Source organism: Melanaphis sacchari, unplaced genomic scaffold (assembly GCF_002803265.2).
Source record: "Melanaphis sacchari strain LSU unplaced genomic scaffold, SCAv2.0 Contig0_pilon_pilon, whole genome shotgun sequence".
In the NCBI taxonomy this organism is placed as follows: Eukaryota; Metazoa; Arthropoda; class Insecta; order Hemiptera; family Aphididae; genus Melanaphis; species Melanaphis sacchari.
Window position 1 is genome coordinate 26021364 of NW_020270366.1, and position 18662 is coordinate 26040025.

At 23.9% G+C, this 18662-nt stretch overlaps 1 protein-coding gene across 2 annotated transcripts in view; it reads right to left on the bottom strand.

Annotated features, from left to right (window-relative positions):
* The window catches only part of LOC112596437 (rho GTPase-activating protein 7), a 102900-nt gene that overhangs the window by 76893 nt on the left and 7345 nt on the right, over window positions 1–18662 (bottom strand). For both annotated transcript variants that reach the window (XM_025342312.1, XM_025342149.1), the window contains exon 2: window positions 8216–8359. The gene's annotated coding sequence lies outside the window, so the exon portion shown is untranslated. The remainder of the gene's footprint in view (window positions 1–8215; window positions 8360–18662) is intronic.

The following is an 18662-nucleotide window of genomic DNA, read 5'->3' on the forward strand; positions in this document are numbered from 1 at the left end:
TATGCCATATAAAACGAATTTATTATTGGGTTTGTAATGTGTACGACTAAAAGAAAAAATATGCAAAAGTCATAAACATTCTAACCCTAGTTATAATCAAGTTATCAGTTTCATTACTTAAAACACAATAAGTATAAAAAATAAAATAACGCTTTAAATGGAATCATATAATTCATCCATTAAACATACAGGTTTTTAATCGAGTTTACACTTTATTATAGTAATTGTACATTTACATGTATATATAATGAAAAAATTCTTATTATTTCTTTTAAAATGTTATTAATGTAATTTAAAACAATATTTTTACATTTCTATCACTTTTTAATATAGTTCTGATATTATATTATGTATAAATGTATTACATATAATGGCTCGATAATATTCCAATTCATAAGGAGTTTATAAAAACGCATGAAAACGCAACGCGTTTTTTTTTACTCCCGGTTCACATATTATATTGTAATCCTTTGCCAGGTGTTCTAGCAGAAGGTTACAATAATAGACGCACGCTTTCAGGACGGCTCTTTCTATGTATAATTAAATTGTTATTTTTCATTCTCATGGTATTTTTAAGATATTATATTATATTATTAAGATTAGAACACTCCTGAAAATATGAAACCATTTTTATTATTATTATAATTATTTACATTACAATAAAGACGAGAAAAAAATACATTCTTTTTTTGTTTCGAATGCCCTGTGGATAAATCTTTGCTCTACGAGGCGCGGAAATATTTTTCATTGTCATCCGTTTATTCGGTTGTCAAATTACTAACATATATTAACTGGATTCATGAGAACTAGATAAATTGAATAATAACACGACGTATGTTGTATAATAATATCGAGTATTGTACAATGTAGAAAAACAAAATTTTTTCGCTGTTCATTCTAATACATTTACTATTATTTTATTGTACCTTTGATAGTTTGATACTAACTATGTCTTAAACATTTAAAATTATAATCAAAATTGTCCATATCTATAGAAATAGTATTTATCAAATATTTTTTTAATGACTATTTCTTAGCTCTAAATGTATAGGTTATCATTATTATCAGAACGTAATATTTTTGACTAAAACAATAAATTCAAATTTTTATTCCTGACAATTTTAATTGGTTTGAATAGATTTAACATTTTTCTTTTATAATTTTATAATAACTATCTTGTAGTTTAATAAAGGAGTCAAGTTATATAAACAAAACAGTTTATAAATCATAGTAGTATAGTAAAAAATACCCATGTAAAAATATAATTCCTGAATACAATTATTATAGGTTTATCAATTTTTAATTTAACTGTCCTTAATAGAAACTTATTTTTACTGATCTACATAATACTCATTGTTACTAAATTTAGAAAAATTTCTAGCTTTTATACCGGAACTGGCAGAAAAAAAAAAGAAATCTAGCGGACAGAAAATATGTGATAGAAACGACTTTATCGGAATATGCCTCTCTATTAATCTCCAGTCTGTCACTACTCACTAGTACCTATATATTATAACTATTATGGTATAAAGAATAATATATTTTATTTCATTATCAAATACATACATAATATAAACATAAGTAATAATACCGACTATTAAATATACTAAAATAATATTGGTTAAAAAGTAATGATAACAATTATATGTTTTATAAAATAATAATAGCAAACTGACAAAGCGTCAAGTGATAATAATTTAAGTATAGAGTATAAAACAATTTCTACTCCAAATCTGACGAGATGATTTAATTTATTGTAATTCGTGTGCGCACTCACTCACGGTCATAATGTTGGTAGGGAGGCGTTTAAACCAACAACAACAAAAAAAAAACCCTCTACAAACTACGTAGGTGTATCTACATCCTACATATATATATATATGCATACATATATAGGTATATATATCTTCACATAGGATGAATATATGCTTTTAGTCGATGGTAGTAATTATTCCATTATGTGTTTACAAGGGTAATTATATATAATATAGGTTATACGCCGGTAGTGCAACATTGCAGCAGTAGAAGCAACGTGCTGTTGTCCAAAAATCTTTTTCGTCTATCTGCTGCCTTAGCCCGAGGCAATTTATACATAACACTAGTTCAAACGAAACAACACATTACAAACTCCGTATTTATACAGACACCAACATTTTACAAAAAAGAGTATTTTATATTTTTGTAAGAAACTATTCAAGTTCAAGGATTCAGGATCTCAAGTATATATCAATTTTGAAACGTAACAAGGATATATAGTTGTTTATGGATTTCTATTACGTTATTTACCTCTGTATAATACTTATAGAAATACTTGTTCAATACTTCAACAAATATTGTTTATAATGCTTAATTCATGTTTAATTTATATATGCAAATATGTTTCATATTAGCTGGGGCTTTAGGAGAGTTGAAGCAAACTCAAACCAAATATAAAATTGGCAAACTCATAGTACTTTTAATGTATTTATTATGAATAAGAGTATATTAATAATTGATTGATTATACAATAATAAAATATTATATTAACTAATAATAACATTTTAGTTTTTCTTGGAATGTTCGTAATTTTTATTTATGTTAAGACCTTGGATTATTATTTCATATGAGTAATTTGCTTACAACAATTTAGGTAAACATTTTGAATTCCTAACTTAAGTATGAATACAGGTATGATATGGTTAGTGATTTTATAATTGTGTCTACATTATGGGTTGTACTTGTACAGTGTACACGCCATCTAATATTTTAAATCATAATCATATAATGTTGTACCAATATTTAAAATATCAATGATTATGATTTCGACAGTTACAATATAAATTACGTTTTTAAAATACAAAAGCATATAAATAATTGAGCCTGAATTCAACTTCTCCTCTAAATAACATTATCGAATTTCGATTGGCAGATATTCCAAACTCTAATCGTTGATAATTTCATAAAATATATAGTTATAGAAAAAGTTTGCAGTAAAAATTTTGTATAAACTATTATGATTGCACATTTTATATCGATAAAAAAAATCAATGCATCCAAATAACTATATTTTAAGCTGTTCAGTTGTTCATAGTTGGTGTGTCGTAAATTATTATTATTTTTTTAATTCACTAAAATTTGAAATAAAAACTTATAAACTAAATGCTTAACTTATAATCCATACTGTGAGAGATCTGCATTAACGGTAAAAACATTAAGACTATTTTTATAAATTTATAAAGAGTTTTCCGATAGAAAAAAACATAAATAAATGGAAATACTAAATGGTAAAAATTAACATATTCAAAAAATATATAAAACAAACTGAAATTTTTCTTTGGTGTAATGGATGGCATATAGATGATCGGTATTGCATCATATATGCTTACCTTTATAAATATATATATGATTATACTTTATTTGCCTCTATATTATGTTAATAACAACTCATCATAACAATGGACGTTCAAAAGCATCATACCCGATAAACGACCCCCCGATGCATCATTTCTTTAATCCTACTATTTTATTGTCGGATTTACAATTCATTTGTTAAACGAAATGGAATCCATGACTATTAATAATACGTCAAGAGATTGTAAAAGGTACAATATAATATGGCCACATATATATGAAAGACACGAATAATTTGAATAACTTTACCCTATTTATACACATATATATTGACTTTTCACCATATGAATCGGTAGTTTAACAACAGAATAGGTGAATATAATATTGTTATGAAGTAAAATGTATGAAACACGGAATAGGTTACAATAGTAAAGGAATGATATGATCTTTGTTCCGTGAAACGTATTTATAGAACGGACTTAAATTCGAAACGTTCCAGTGATTTCACGCGTAGAATAACAATCATCAACAAATTTTGCAATTTTGCAATTCTTAGTAGATAAAATAGCCTTGTAAATTTGTGTAGTCTTCAGCAGTCATGATTATATGACTTATTAAATAACGTAAAAATAACTAATCTTATACAGACATCGTACTAATGTATTATTACAAATTATGTTCAAGGAATAACTAAAATAAATAGGTACTAGTATTACTTACTTATACAGTATACATATTTTAATACTTCATAACGAATGATTTATGCATATCATAATTTATTAACATATTATTTTACTAATTTTGTTCAGAAAAAAAAAATTAAACAAAATTAATTATTATTTCGTTTAATTATACTTTGATTGTCATAAATAATTTTAGACTATAATAATAATAATAAAAAATATAAATATATTAAAAAAAAAAAAAAACTATATTTGCTCATAACTTGTTTAATATTAAACTTATCCAAGTAACTAAACAATTGTATACTAACGACACATATTGTATTTAGCATTCAATTAATGTTTTTCGAAGAAAATTAATTTGAAAATAATCAGGCTTATTTGTGTGTATGAAACTAATCATAATTGATATTCCCTGAATATTAATCGGAAGAAATGTTCACTAATAATATTGTTTAAACAATAAATGATTTATCAAGTCGAAAATAACCAATAGATATATACAAATATTATACAATGTATACAACAAAGATGTACGTTTAATTTTTTAGCTTGGCATCTGTATGCAATTTACAAGACACACGAGAAACAATATTTTTCGTTAAATTATGTATAAATTAACCTTTTAAAAAGGTTTTTTATATTGTCAAATAAATATTTAAAATAATGCGATAAGTTATAAAAAAGTTTATATTACAATGTGCATAAAATCATAACTATTTACTAATAATTTAGAAATAACTACAATGCACTTATAGATTTAATGTATAAAATAAACTTAACAACTTATTTATTGGAAAAAATTCATGAACTTTCATATACCCAAAATGCCAAGTTTACGAAATATATCGACTACTAAGTGATAATTATAATATAATTTTAAAACAAATCAGGTAATAGTAATTACAATAAAAATATATAACTCGGTGAGCATATATCTATCAGATGCAGCAATAACTTTTTAACGTAACATGTCATATTAATACACACAAGAAAATAAAATTAACACTTGCACTAATTAAATCGGAGTCGAACCACTCAAAATTATGTATTTATCATCAATAGTATATAAAAAATTATTACGAATCCAAAAATTAAAATGATAAGGTATATTTTACTCGAGATAAATCACAGAGATGAACAACAGATAAGCACACGTAACGGTAAAAAGCAATCTCCATCACATATCGACAAACAACAAATTTTAGAGCAATAATTATACTAATGACTTATACGACTATAATACTCCTATCGTTTAAACACACATAGTCGATCACGCCTTTGATATAAATACCAGTTCGAAGTACACACCATAGGTAATTAGTTTCGAATGAAAATCTAGTCATTTTTTGAATTTTACGTTTAATTATAATTTATAATATATATATGATTTCTTAAAAGAAATATGTACATGTAACTACGCGATATAAAACAACACAAACATAAGTGTATAGAAGTAAAAATATACCTTTTTATACATTTTAAAATTAAATGTTAAATATTGTTTGAATCTCCACAGCATGATCCCATCATGGAAGGTACCTATATTATTTTAATTTTTAATTTATGTAAAACGATAATGGAAATTAGACAGCTGTATAGTAGTAGAGAAATATTGATGGATGAATGAATGCGGAAAATAAAACGAAAGGGATTTTTATATGTCAACTCGATGTATACAGTGTATATTATACACCTTGAAGCAAAATTACTAGCCATACAAAAGTGCTGTAAGTACCTATAAAGCATACAATAATTATTTATGTAATTTAGATAGATCTTGATATACCTAAATATTAAATAATAATTGTATTTTTTCAATCTAACCTATATCTTTTTCGATGTTATTAACTGTACTTACTATTGAGCCTCTAAGGCAAACGTTGGATAGTACACAGGTAGTCCACATACCTTATAAATTATAGTACTATTGTGTTATATATATATATATTCAATGCTCATGAAAGTTATTAAAATTATTGTTTAGTGCAATTAACTATGATATACCATATACAACACCATCGACTAATATAAATAGGCATTTCAAGATTAAAGTGTGTACTTTTAAATCGTCATAACACACATAAATTGCCTAAATAAGTAATAGTTCATTAGTTTTATTTACAAGGTGGTTACAAAACTCTTTATGACAAATGAGTGTAGAATAAGTTCATTTTAAAACAAATTAAAATACAGTAAATAAAAACTACGTTCGGTGTTTTTACTATGAAATTAAATGTTTATATTTAAGCAAGTCATATTTTTGTTTATTACGAAACACGTACACTTAAATTTAAAATGAGGAGGTTCGATGTTTATCATGATGTATTGTATATTATTAAGTATTAAAACCCTTAATAGCAGATTAACTATGAAAAATAATTAATGACCCCTAACTTCTGGCATTTTTTATTCACTCAACTATAAATCAGAATTATATCATAGATGATTATAATTTATGAAATGTTTAAAGCATTTTTTAGGTTTTACATAAATTAAATTGTTTAACATATAATATTTAACTATATCGTTCAAAAAAATGTTCATTATTATAACAGCTAAAAATGAATGGAGTATAATAACAAAAATAGGACAGAATAAATAATACAACATTAGGTTTGTGTAATAAGATCTATAAACTAAATATTGAAGATAAGGTTATTTTTATTTATAAATAGTATTTTAAAAATACATTACATAACATTTATCTAATTTTTTTAAATCATTATCCCTTACCTAAAAATATAATCCAGGGTAGATATCATACTTATATATTATTACAATATTATGCTATTAGTTTATAGTTACTGTTGGAGTTAGCTATAGATATAAGATAAATAAAAAATTTTAATGTTCAGTTAGAAACAAGACAAGGTTAGAGAAGTTACCAGTTCTAATCTAATAAAATGAGTAAATAATAATATCTTAATACAAAAGTATTTGATAATAAATATTATAATTTATAACATAATAATAACATGCATTTAATATTAATTTTTCTATGATTTAAAAATTAAATTAAACAATTTTATTTCATATGAATGATACATTTTAAACGTAAATGACAAATATTTCTGTACATATAACTAAAAACTATTCAATGTTTTTATTTAGTAATTAATTGTTTAATAAATTACTCATAGGTTTCAACTAGTTTGAGGCTTTAAATATCAACATCAATGCTTAATCTACTATTTGTATTTAGTACTTCCCATTAAATAGTTATGTTTAATTATCATACTATATTTAAGATAATCTTTAGGTATAAAAGCACTTGAATTATAATTATGAAATGTTTAGCTTAAATGAATATTATGTTATTAAATTAATTTTTAATAAACATTTTTTAAATGATAAATAAGTAATTTTACTAAAAATAGCATAAATCGTCTTTATAAATTATCATTTAGCTTTAAATAACGATAAAAATAAAAAATTTAAACTTTTTTTTTATCTTTAACCTGAAAAAATAAAATTTTTTGAATACAAAACATAGAAATATAAAGTAAGCAATGGTGAAAAAATTGAGTAAATAACACTTAAAATTTACTTTGAAAATGAACCTAATTTATTTAAATGTAAGAATAATGTTTCAAATTATTAAATTAAGCTATAATATTTCAAAACTCAAAAAGACTTTGTTTTCAGATTATTTGGAATATATTATATAAGAGGATACGGATAAGGAATTGTCTATATTCCAGTATAAATCCTTAATATTGATATAAGCTATTAAAATTAAATGTATATTTATTATCGATATAATACCTATTATTAAGCAAAGAAAAATAAGATAACAAGATTAATTAGCTAAAAATAATAAATTAAGTACCTGCAGTTACAAAAAATATCCGAATACTAAATATCGAATGAAATAATACAATAGATTATTAGATATTTCCATTATATATGGACTATGTTGAATATTGTATTTATCATCGAAATATTGATTTATTAAAAAAAAGATAAAAAGATCCATCATTGATTTATTTCACACAGCGCACACATAATAAAGTAGGTAAATAATATAAAATTACACATCAATATGATTCATTAAGCATCAAAAGTCATCAAACTTTGTATAAACTTCCTAATACCCATTAATAATTATTATATCACCATAATACGTATATAACTAATTTTAAGTGAGGGTAAAATCGAAAAAAATGAAAAAAAGTAAAAATAGTATATTAAACACTTACCAAAAATATTTACAGTTATAATTACTATAGTTGTATTATAAATATGCTATTCGTTTTTCATTTCTCGATTTATCATCTGAATGCAAATTAATTTGCAAACTTGCCGACCGTGATAGAATTCCGATAACGTCAATGATATTCATACTAAAAAATAAATATATTTATTAATACACTTGTATTAATTATTTTGATAAAGATAGATACTACTGCTTACAATTTAATATTTACAAATTTTAAATTGATTTCAAGTATTTACATTCGTTATAAAGAATACTCATTTACTTTTATAATAATTAAATAATTATTAAACAACACGCAAATTGTTGAGATACTGCGTGCTATAATTATAGGAAATTAATAATTTATTTTCGATAATTTATGTAAATCTTTAGAAACGTTCAAAAAATGATTTCATGTTAGATATATTAATATTGACCATGAGTAGATCATTCATTAAAATACATAGTTCATGTCATTTTACGCTTCGTTGTATTATGATTCAAGTATTAAGCAGATGTCATTCGCGAATTTTGATCAGTTTTTAACAAAATTATTTATTCATTTTTCTGTGTTGTTAGAACAACCTACAGTAATCACGCCACTGTTTAAATATTAACACAGTAATTACATCAATTATTTTGATATATTTATAACCAATTTGAGTTTTAATAAAAATTAATTTACGTTTATGTTATTGATAAAATGTAAAAATCGATAAAAAAAGATGTATAAATATTTTAAATATGATAATGTAAACATAGTTTAATATTCATTAACAATTTCTTTGTTATTACAAAATTTAAATTACATAAACAATTTTTAAATTGTTTGAATCAACATTATTTTGTTATGCTAATTAGTTATAAACTATAATAATTTTAAAAATACAAAATAGATAACGTAAATGTTTCTACTCTTGTAAATAAAATACTCTTTTTTACTTTATATCATTATTATTAGTTTGGATTACGGTATAGGTTATACATAATAATTTTCTATAGAAGTAATAGTATAAGGTAATAACATATGAATATTATTTAATTTTAAATCAATTAAAAAATAATTATTGCTAATTAGTTTTAGTCATATCTCAATAAATATAAAAATATGCCACTTGTAGGTACACTTATTTCGAATTAATACGTAATTTATACATACATATATTATATGCGATATACCAACAATCATAATATACTAAAATATAAAGTACTCACAACTGATCAGTAGTTAGTATTTTTTTATTAATAAATTGTAAGCTCTTGTCTTTATTTTTGAGTTTTTATAACGGCTATAATATTACTTATGTTTAAAAACATCGTTAATTGATTTTATTTTAATAAAAATACAGGCGTGAACTAGTGAAAAGGGACACGGGATGCTAAGTAATTTAAAGGTCAAATAATACATTTTTTTTGAGCAAATTAAAAATATGTAAATTATTTATAAAATATTAAAATATTTTATTTTATTATAAAAATATTGAAAACACGTTAAAAACGTAAATAGGTATTTAGTAACAACAAAAATTCAATCAAAATTGTACAACAATTTTAAAAAAATTAATAAATTTCTTAAAATTCTATATTTGTGTAGTAAATATATTAGGGAAAATTAAAACTAATAGAGGTAAATATATTTTAGGGAAAAGAATACTGTAGAATCACAACATCTCAGCCAGTCCATGCCTTTCAAAATATATGACACGGAATTTTTAAAAGTAAATATATTTTACCTATAATAAGTGATAATCAATAGCTGAACATAAAAAAACAGTATTTGGTCGAATTTAATTCAAAGTATCGCCTACAAGATTAAATCTATTAAACCTATTAAGCTTCTTAACCTCGTGGTTAAAAACTGTAACACTATAAATTGTAAGGTAAGTTAGGTATGAATATCGTAATTTTTTCCGGCGGTAAATTAAAGTACAAATTAATACTACAGCCAATATTAAGGTATTATAATCTACGATAAATCATATATGAATAGTAACATTATCACAGTATCCGTGAAGCGGTTTGTTTTTCACCTGAATGAGATAATATTTTTTCACACCGACTAAGACAAGTATAAACAATGAATATTATTTATCATATAATTAATTTTTTTTCAATTAACACACTTATCAATAAGTGTACATGGAATTAATAAAAAAGTAAATGTGAATCTATTTATATGTTTAATGTCAGGATGCACCTATAATATATAATAATTTTAAATAGATAGGTACATCTTAGTAAAAATATTTTTACTATTTAGTGACTAGTTTCATAATAATTATTTGATATGCATTACCTAGACTAAAATACTTTTAGGTAAATTATACCGTGTCAAAAACTAAAAAAATATGTGTATCCTAATATATTTATCATAACCATACATCCAAAAATACCTCCCACTAAAACCAATTTTAAATTGGTACAAAATTATCGAAAATTTCCTTATAACTTGTGTTTAAAACATAAGTAACAGAAAAATTTAAAAATATAAATAATAAACGGTCAACGAAATTACAAAAAAATATATTTCTAACATCTTGTCTGCATCAAATTGTCACGTGGCTTATAGTAAGATAATGTGTGCTTCAACACGATTGTCAAGTACAATATTGTACATATATATTATATTATATATATATATATATATTAATATATATACAACTTATACTATACATAAATTATCATGCGATGCTCTATCTTTATGTATTATATATATGTGTGTGTGTGTGTGTGTGTAAAAATATTATATATATACAGAAGTCATAAAACAACAATAATAATGCATGAGATCACGTTGTCATCATCGCCGGCCGCTATACAGTCTCGTGAGTTCTATATGATGAATATTGTCAATGGTCAATGAACTTTTGGTCCACTCCGCCGCAAGCATTCTTTGTTAATTATTTATAATTATACCATTTTGGTTCCCATGTACTTTTCATAATTCATCATGTATACATGTATATTAAGATGCCCTCTCTCTACTAATCAATTTTTATTTGTCACGCATCTACACACTGCAATATTGTGTGTAAATATTATAACATAATATTATCTCTACTAGGTACTAAGAAAAGTGGTGTTTTTTTAAATCTGATTTCCCCAATAGATTTGCTTTATTTTTGAAAAATATAATTTCAAGTGATTTTTCAGATTTTTAAATTTTAAATGAAAATTGACTTACTATAATGTATAATAATTCTTAACCTAAAAATAATCTAATATTGTATCCTTTAGTCTTTTGTTTATGTTTTTTACAAGTTGCCACTTTATTTTACTTTAACCAACTACAATTATTATCATTACACAGTACACGGTGTCAAGGTCTTCTACATTTTAGATGAGAAAACGTAATTGACAAAAGTAAAACATCGTTTGTACATATCATATTATACAAGTGGTTTTTATTTTTAATCATTCTAGCATTATTTCTTTCATTATCTCTTCCACAAAAACAATAAACGATAAAAACACAAGACTTTGGTCTCAAAGATTCTGCACGATTGTATTTTTTTATTTTATAGGCTTAGAGAAACTGAAGAATATTCATCAGTGTCGACAGATGATCGTACAGATGATACATCATTCAAGGCCATTTAAGAAATAAAACATTTTTATATCATGTATAATATTACCCATATAATCCGTAATTAAATATTAACCTAGCTATAATAATATTGTCGCTATAATAGTTTGTAAATAAACAGTAGCTTAATTAAATTCATGATTATACTTAATATTATTTTAAATGAATATTTAAATAGAAATATAATTTTTCAAAGAAAAACTATAAATGTCATAATCAATGATTATTGCTCGTAGTAGTATTTCAAACTTATATTGTATTAAATTTAAATTTAGTTCAAGTTCAAAAATTTTTTAATTTTCCAAAAAATCTACAAATTTATTTTGGAAAAAACTATTAAGATATCATTGCACAATTTATGCAATAATAATAAAAATATATAAGAAAAAAAAATAATGGTTTTACTTCAAAATATATGCATAAATTCATTAAAAAATGTGAAATGTTAATAATTTAATATAATATATTTATTAGATACCTATATTAAATTTTAATATTAATGAATTGATTCTTTGTTCGAAAAAAATTCAAGGTATTTAAAATACCTTTCAATATATCGTCATAATATTATAGCTAATCTTGCCAATTTAATGAATGCATTTATATTAAATAATAATTCGTAACATCTAATTATTTTAATAACCACAGTATTTTTAAATATTAATGTGAAAAATAATGATTTTCCCTTAAATTTATTAAATATTATGGCTAGGTACATGTAATTAAACGAATACTATGCTAATGATGTTTATATTAGCATGATATTGTAGCTTAAAATATAAAATATTCTTTTTTGTAAATATTTTAATTGAAAAATCAATTAGTATAAAATTTAATAAGTTTTTATTGTACCTATATTACAGTCATATAGTCCAGGATGTATTTCATAACTCATAAGTCATAACATTTATAACACAGTAGTATTATTTAGCCATGTAAGATAAAATTAAACTCGAAAGTTTAAGGCTTAATTATGTATATTGTAGTACTGTATTTTCAAAGATTACAAAATTTGTGTTATGTTACCTACGATTATAATACGAATTTTAAATAATAAATTATACGACATTACGAATTTATCTCAGTATGCAAGAGCGTATCCAGAGTGGTTAGGGGTTGTAGCTCCCCTTCTCCCAAAAATTGTTAAATAAACATAATATTTTAAACATATTAAAAATAATAATTGAATTGGTATGTATCATTGACTATAATATTGAACTGAATAAAATCATTTGCATTTAAAATGTGTTCCTTATAGCCTGTTTAGATTAAATGCCTCAGTGCATTTTAGAATTACGATAACGTCTTTTATAATAATTTTTTTTGGGTTAATATTTAAAATATTAATGCACTCAATCTGCAGTCTGTACTCTGTAGTGATTACAGCAACTGCGGAACAACTGTTCAGTGTTATAATTTGTATTAGTGTTTTATTATTATTTATTTAATACCTTCAGTAAAATTAATAAAGAATTAAATAATCTAATTTAAGATGAACAAACTTGCCAAAAAATTAAATTTAAAAATAATATAAATATTTAAATGTCTACTACAACTATAAAAACTTGTAAAAAGTTGTTAAAAAAAGTAATACAATGTATAATTATGATAAAACCAACAAAAAATTCAATTTTATTAGATTTTTTTCCAAGCCATCTCTCAAAAAAAAATCTGGATACGTTACTGCCAGCGTACTTATATATAAAACACTGCACAGTATAAATGCATATACTTTTATTAAGTCCACTTCTGTTCTCAGGTACACATGCAATAATATACAATATTATGGTATTGATTATAGATACCAGTACATATTTATAATAAATGATTATAGACCATATAGTGATATAATATACTACCGACGCCATAGCTAGATTACAACAGTAAACTTTTTGATATTTTTAGTTGGTGAGTAAGTTAATCTGATATGTTATGCTCATACTTATATATTATAAATAATACAATATACGATTTCCGCCAATAATGCGTTTTGAGAACGCGTCTGACGATATTATTAATAGCAGTGGACCAAAGATCCATACAGGCTTATACCATACAGAATTATACAAAAACGATAAACCTATACATTTTATACACTATTGTATTTTTCCGTGCGAGTGTTTCTCTCGAATATTATTTAATACACAAGTAGGGCATAATATTTGTGGCACGTATCGAATACGTGTTTGCCGCATATACAATAAACATATAATGACGAGAGTGTAAGAAACTACCCAAAAATCACTGCCATTGGTTCATATTATCTATATTCTATAATACGTATAATACATAATATATCGACATAAAGACCCACGTGAGCGATGCAGAAAAATGCACTGTGGAGTTCGAGGACAATTTACATTGTAAACGCTTCCGAAACGCTCATTAAATTCTATACACGACGAGCGATGTTGTCTTGAAAAGCATACACAACGACAATACGTATATGTATAAGTAAACAATATTTACACAGGACAAAAAACCAAATATTGCAGAAAAAATAAAATTAAGCATTAAAAGCGGAAAAATATATTTATAAATTATAACCATAACACAAGTAATGTATAATAAAAATTGTACAAATCATATTATGTATTATACCTACGTATGATTTAAGAAACACCAAATCCCATTTTTTTTTTCTAAAACTTGAATATAATATGATTTTTTTTATGAAACTATGTAACGTAAAAAACAAAACAAATTATTTATGCATAATCACAATTAATAATCACAGTATCACTATATTTACACTGCTGCTGCGGTTATACACATTGCTAGACCCAATTTGTTTACTATATATTATTAATATGTGTATAATATGCTTCGATCGGCGTAAACTCGTTTTACTTACAATTTTTATTACAAAGGAAAATACGACATCCGACGACAGTTCAAACTATATTCACGATGTATTTATAAACACTATATACCTACGTATTATATATATATATATATAAATATTAAGTCGAACTATAATGATATGGTGCCTATACAATAATTGCATAAGTGTTGCAAATCGCTTGGTCACGTTTTATCTAGCTAGATGCATACTTCTTTTTCACCTTTTCAATACAATAAAAGAACAGCCACACCTTCCGCCAAACGAAAACAATATAACTTCTAGTCCGTATGACAGTTACATATATATGCTCTTTTTTCAATCCTTATTTCTCAGACTCGTGATTAATGGGCAGATAAATAAAATTGTAGTTTTTATTGTGAGCTGTAAACCATCTCACATTTCATACGTTGGAATTCTTGTTACCAAAAAAAAAAAATTCATATATATAGGTACCTATGTATAATAATATGGTTTTTGGTTAAGAGGTCATGACACCCTAAACCGATACCGACACATGAAACCGCTATCACAGTTCATTTAGTACGAAAAAAGCGTACTTTAATGTTGTAAAATAATTGGGAATATTTTTATGTAACATACTGCAGAGTACAGATAACTATAAAACTGATACAGTGATATACTTACATGTGGGTACATGTACAGTTGTATATATGTACCTAGGGCCAACATACTCATGTGTATATATATATATATTATAATATGTGCACATAATTCATTAAAAATTTCACTACAAAAAAATAAAAATTTATAAAATCGATATATTTTAATCAATTTGATGTACTTATTGAATATTTATAAAATTCAATTTACAATCTTTATTAGCTGTGTAAATTATAGTTATTAAGTTCAAAATTATTAAATCACCTTGAGCCAAGAGTACCAACAGACTAATGCAGTGGTTAAGAACATGTTTATAATATGTATAGGCAAACAGTAATCACTAATTATCTTATCTAGACAAAACTACTACAAAAAATTAATAACACTGCACACTTATATTATAAGACAATGTGTTTAGTTTTGTATTTTATTCATTTAAACCTACCTACTGTAAAAATATAAAATCGAACAAAACATTAAACGTCTTATAATAACTCTCTGTGCTTTACCGTGTGTAAATAGATATATTAACATGACGTATTTTAATGAGTATTGATATAGTACTTGTATTTAATTTTATGTTTTTGAACTACACCATTTATTAGAACTATTTATTAGAGTTATTTATGAGTACACACATAATAATATTGTGCACCTATTAAACCTATAGTACATATGTATATATTATCTATACTCACAATCGACTGGATAAATCTAGATTTTAATGCGTACATGGTATATTATTGTAAAGCTAAATATATATAATTTTCAAACAATACTTATAATATACTTACGCCGTAAAAATAACTAACTACCTATTTAAAATGTCTATTTCTATTTACTTTATAATATCTAAAAAAGAAAATGAGTAATTATTTAATAGGTAATAGACAAATAGTATAAATTAAATTTGACATACATTGCAACAAATAAGACGTTCGTAAAAATATAGTAGAATACTAGTATATCGATTTATTAAAATATATTTGTAACAATAAATAATACATTTAATTTACAATAGAACAATATAAGCATTAATAAATGATTACATAAAATACAATAATATATTATGCTTTATGCATAACTTAATAAATTCGTAATAAACTAATGAATTTTTAAACTTTAAAGATATAATATGACTATATTATTGTTTTATTTGAGCATCGTCATACCTGATAAAAATAAAGAAAAAACACGAATTAACTTTGCTTAAAGTGAAAAATAATTTTTATAATAGTTATAATGGTTTTATTTTATCTTGAAGTAGTAATTCACCACACCCAGTATTATTATTTAAAACGGCATTTCTCGATGTATACCGTCTAAACTCTAAATAGAAGTCCGACGTTATATCCGAGTGATGGTTACTTAGGGTGGTATACAGATATTAAACAAATTCCAATAATATATCATGGAAGTATCAAGTAAACATATTATATTGTACCGAACTGGTTTTATTCAACACATCTGATTTCCATAATCGTAATCGGATTCAATAGGCAACTATAGACCACCAGCCATTCAACGCATAACGCAAATAGTTTCAACCAAAAACAATATTCACAGTCATTCCTTATGGTTTAAAAAAAAAAAAAAAAATTGTACAGATTTAGGTGCTCTTGACAGTTTATTCATCTTTACACAATTACATCAACATTTAGCTTGACGTCCACTGAATACCAATAATAAAACATTCCTTGTTGTTATTCGTCTTTCAAATGAATAAATAGGAAATTTGTGAATTCAATTTTGTGGTAGTGACTTTAATAATATAATAAATTTATTTATCGTTAAATCTTTAAATCTAAAGATAAAAGAATAACCTGTATTTTCTCGTAGGTTTTGTAAAAGATTTAATGTTTAAGTAAATTATGATCATTTTTAAATTTTAGTATTTTACAGAGATATTTATTATTTGTTTAAAAATTTAAATTCACTTCCAATCTACTCTAATATTAAAGCTAATAATATACATATACAATTATAACTTCTGAGCACAAATTGTAGTACGTTAATAAGACAGTGAAAACACATATTGCGAGCATTCTTTTAGCTAAATATTTTACACATAAACAAAAATATGTTTTATCTAATAAAACTAGTTCAATACCGGATAAAAAATTAAATGTTGATAAATATATTAACATGACATTACAAATTTAAAAACTTTTCGAAGTTTTAATATTTAGATCAATTTTAAGATTCAGGATTTGTGTTTTTTTTATATTTGAACAAAATATAGATTTTTCGATAAACGTATCAAATTATTATAAAAATTAGATTTAATTTGTTAATTGTTTTTTTTTTCAATTTATGACAAATGACAGTTATCAAATGTTTCGTATTATAATACAAAATATATGTGTACTAATGAACAACAAATAATGAATATATTGTAGTGCACAATACACTGTTATTATTATAAATATGAGGTTACAGGCCTGTAGTGAACTATATCGAAATAACGTATCAAACAGATCAGTTATTACTTATTCATAATATGTAGGTGAGTGATGATATTGTATTGCTTATGGAAATTACGTAATAACATTTAACTTCAATATCGTTTATCAGTATTTGTATTTCATTCTCATAAAATCACATAATTGTTCCATAATCTAACAATTTTACTATTTACTTCTTTTTTTTTTTTTAATATTTAACGACTAAAGAAACTTAACAATACCAACCACACGTCCACAAACAACTATAGGCAAAGCACGTTTGGACTAGTCAGAAATAAATAAAAAATCCTATACAACTATTTATAAAGGAAAATCATCATTTTCATAAAATTATAATTGAGAAATAAATTTGAATACATATACATATAATATATTAAATATATTTATTTTTATAAATTATCCTTATTAGTTGTATACAGTAAGAGTACAAAACACGAACATCAAAGTTTTATTACAAGTACGAATACGTACTTATACTACTATATACCTACGTATTATAATGTAAAAAAAAAGCTTTACACGTATGGAATATCTCAATTAGTATTTGGTACTATTCTATTGAAGTATATTTTATAGGATGATATACATTAAATAATTATATCACACACGCACCATTATCGAAATACTAAAATATTCGATGTATTTATTGAAGAAAATTTAACTTTTAATCTGTTGAATTCACAAAAATCCCAATTATACCTCAAATATCATAGTATAATAAAATATAAATTTTATAAATGATAGAAGCATTTGGAATTATAGCTATTCCAAGCAAGAAATCTGCATTTAATGCAGGTGACTGATTTGCTATCTACGATTTATTTTTATGAACAGCCCAGCATATTTTATCAGAACAAAGAATATCTCTATGAAAATGATAGTGAAGCTCGTTAAAGATTCGTTTCCACGAAATTTCGACACACTTTCGAAC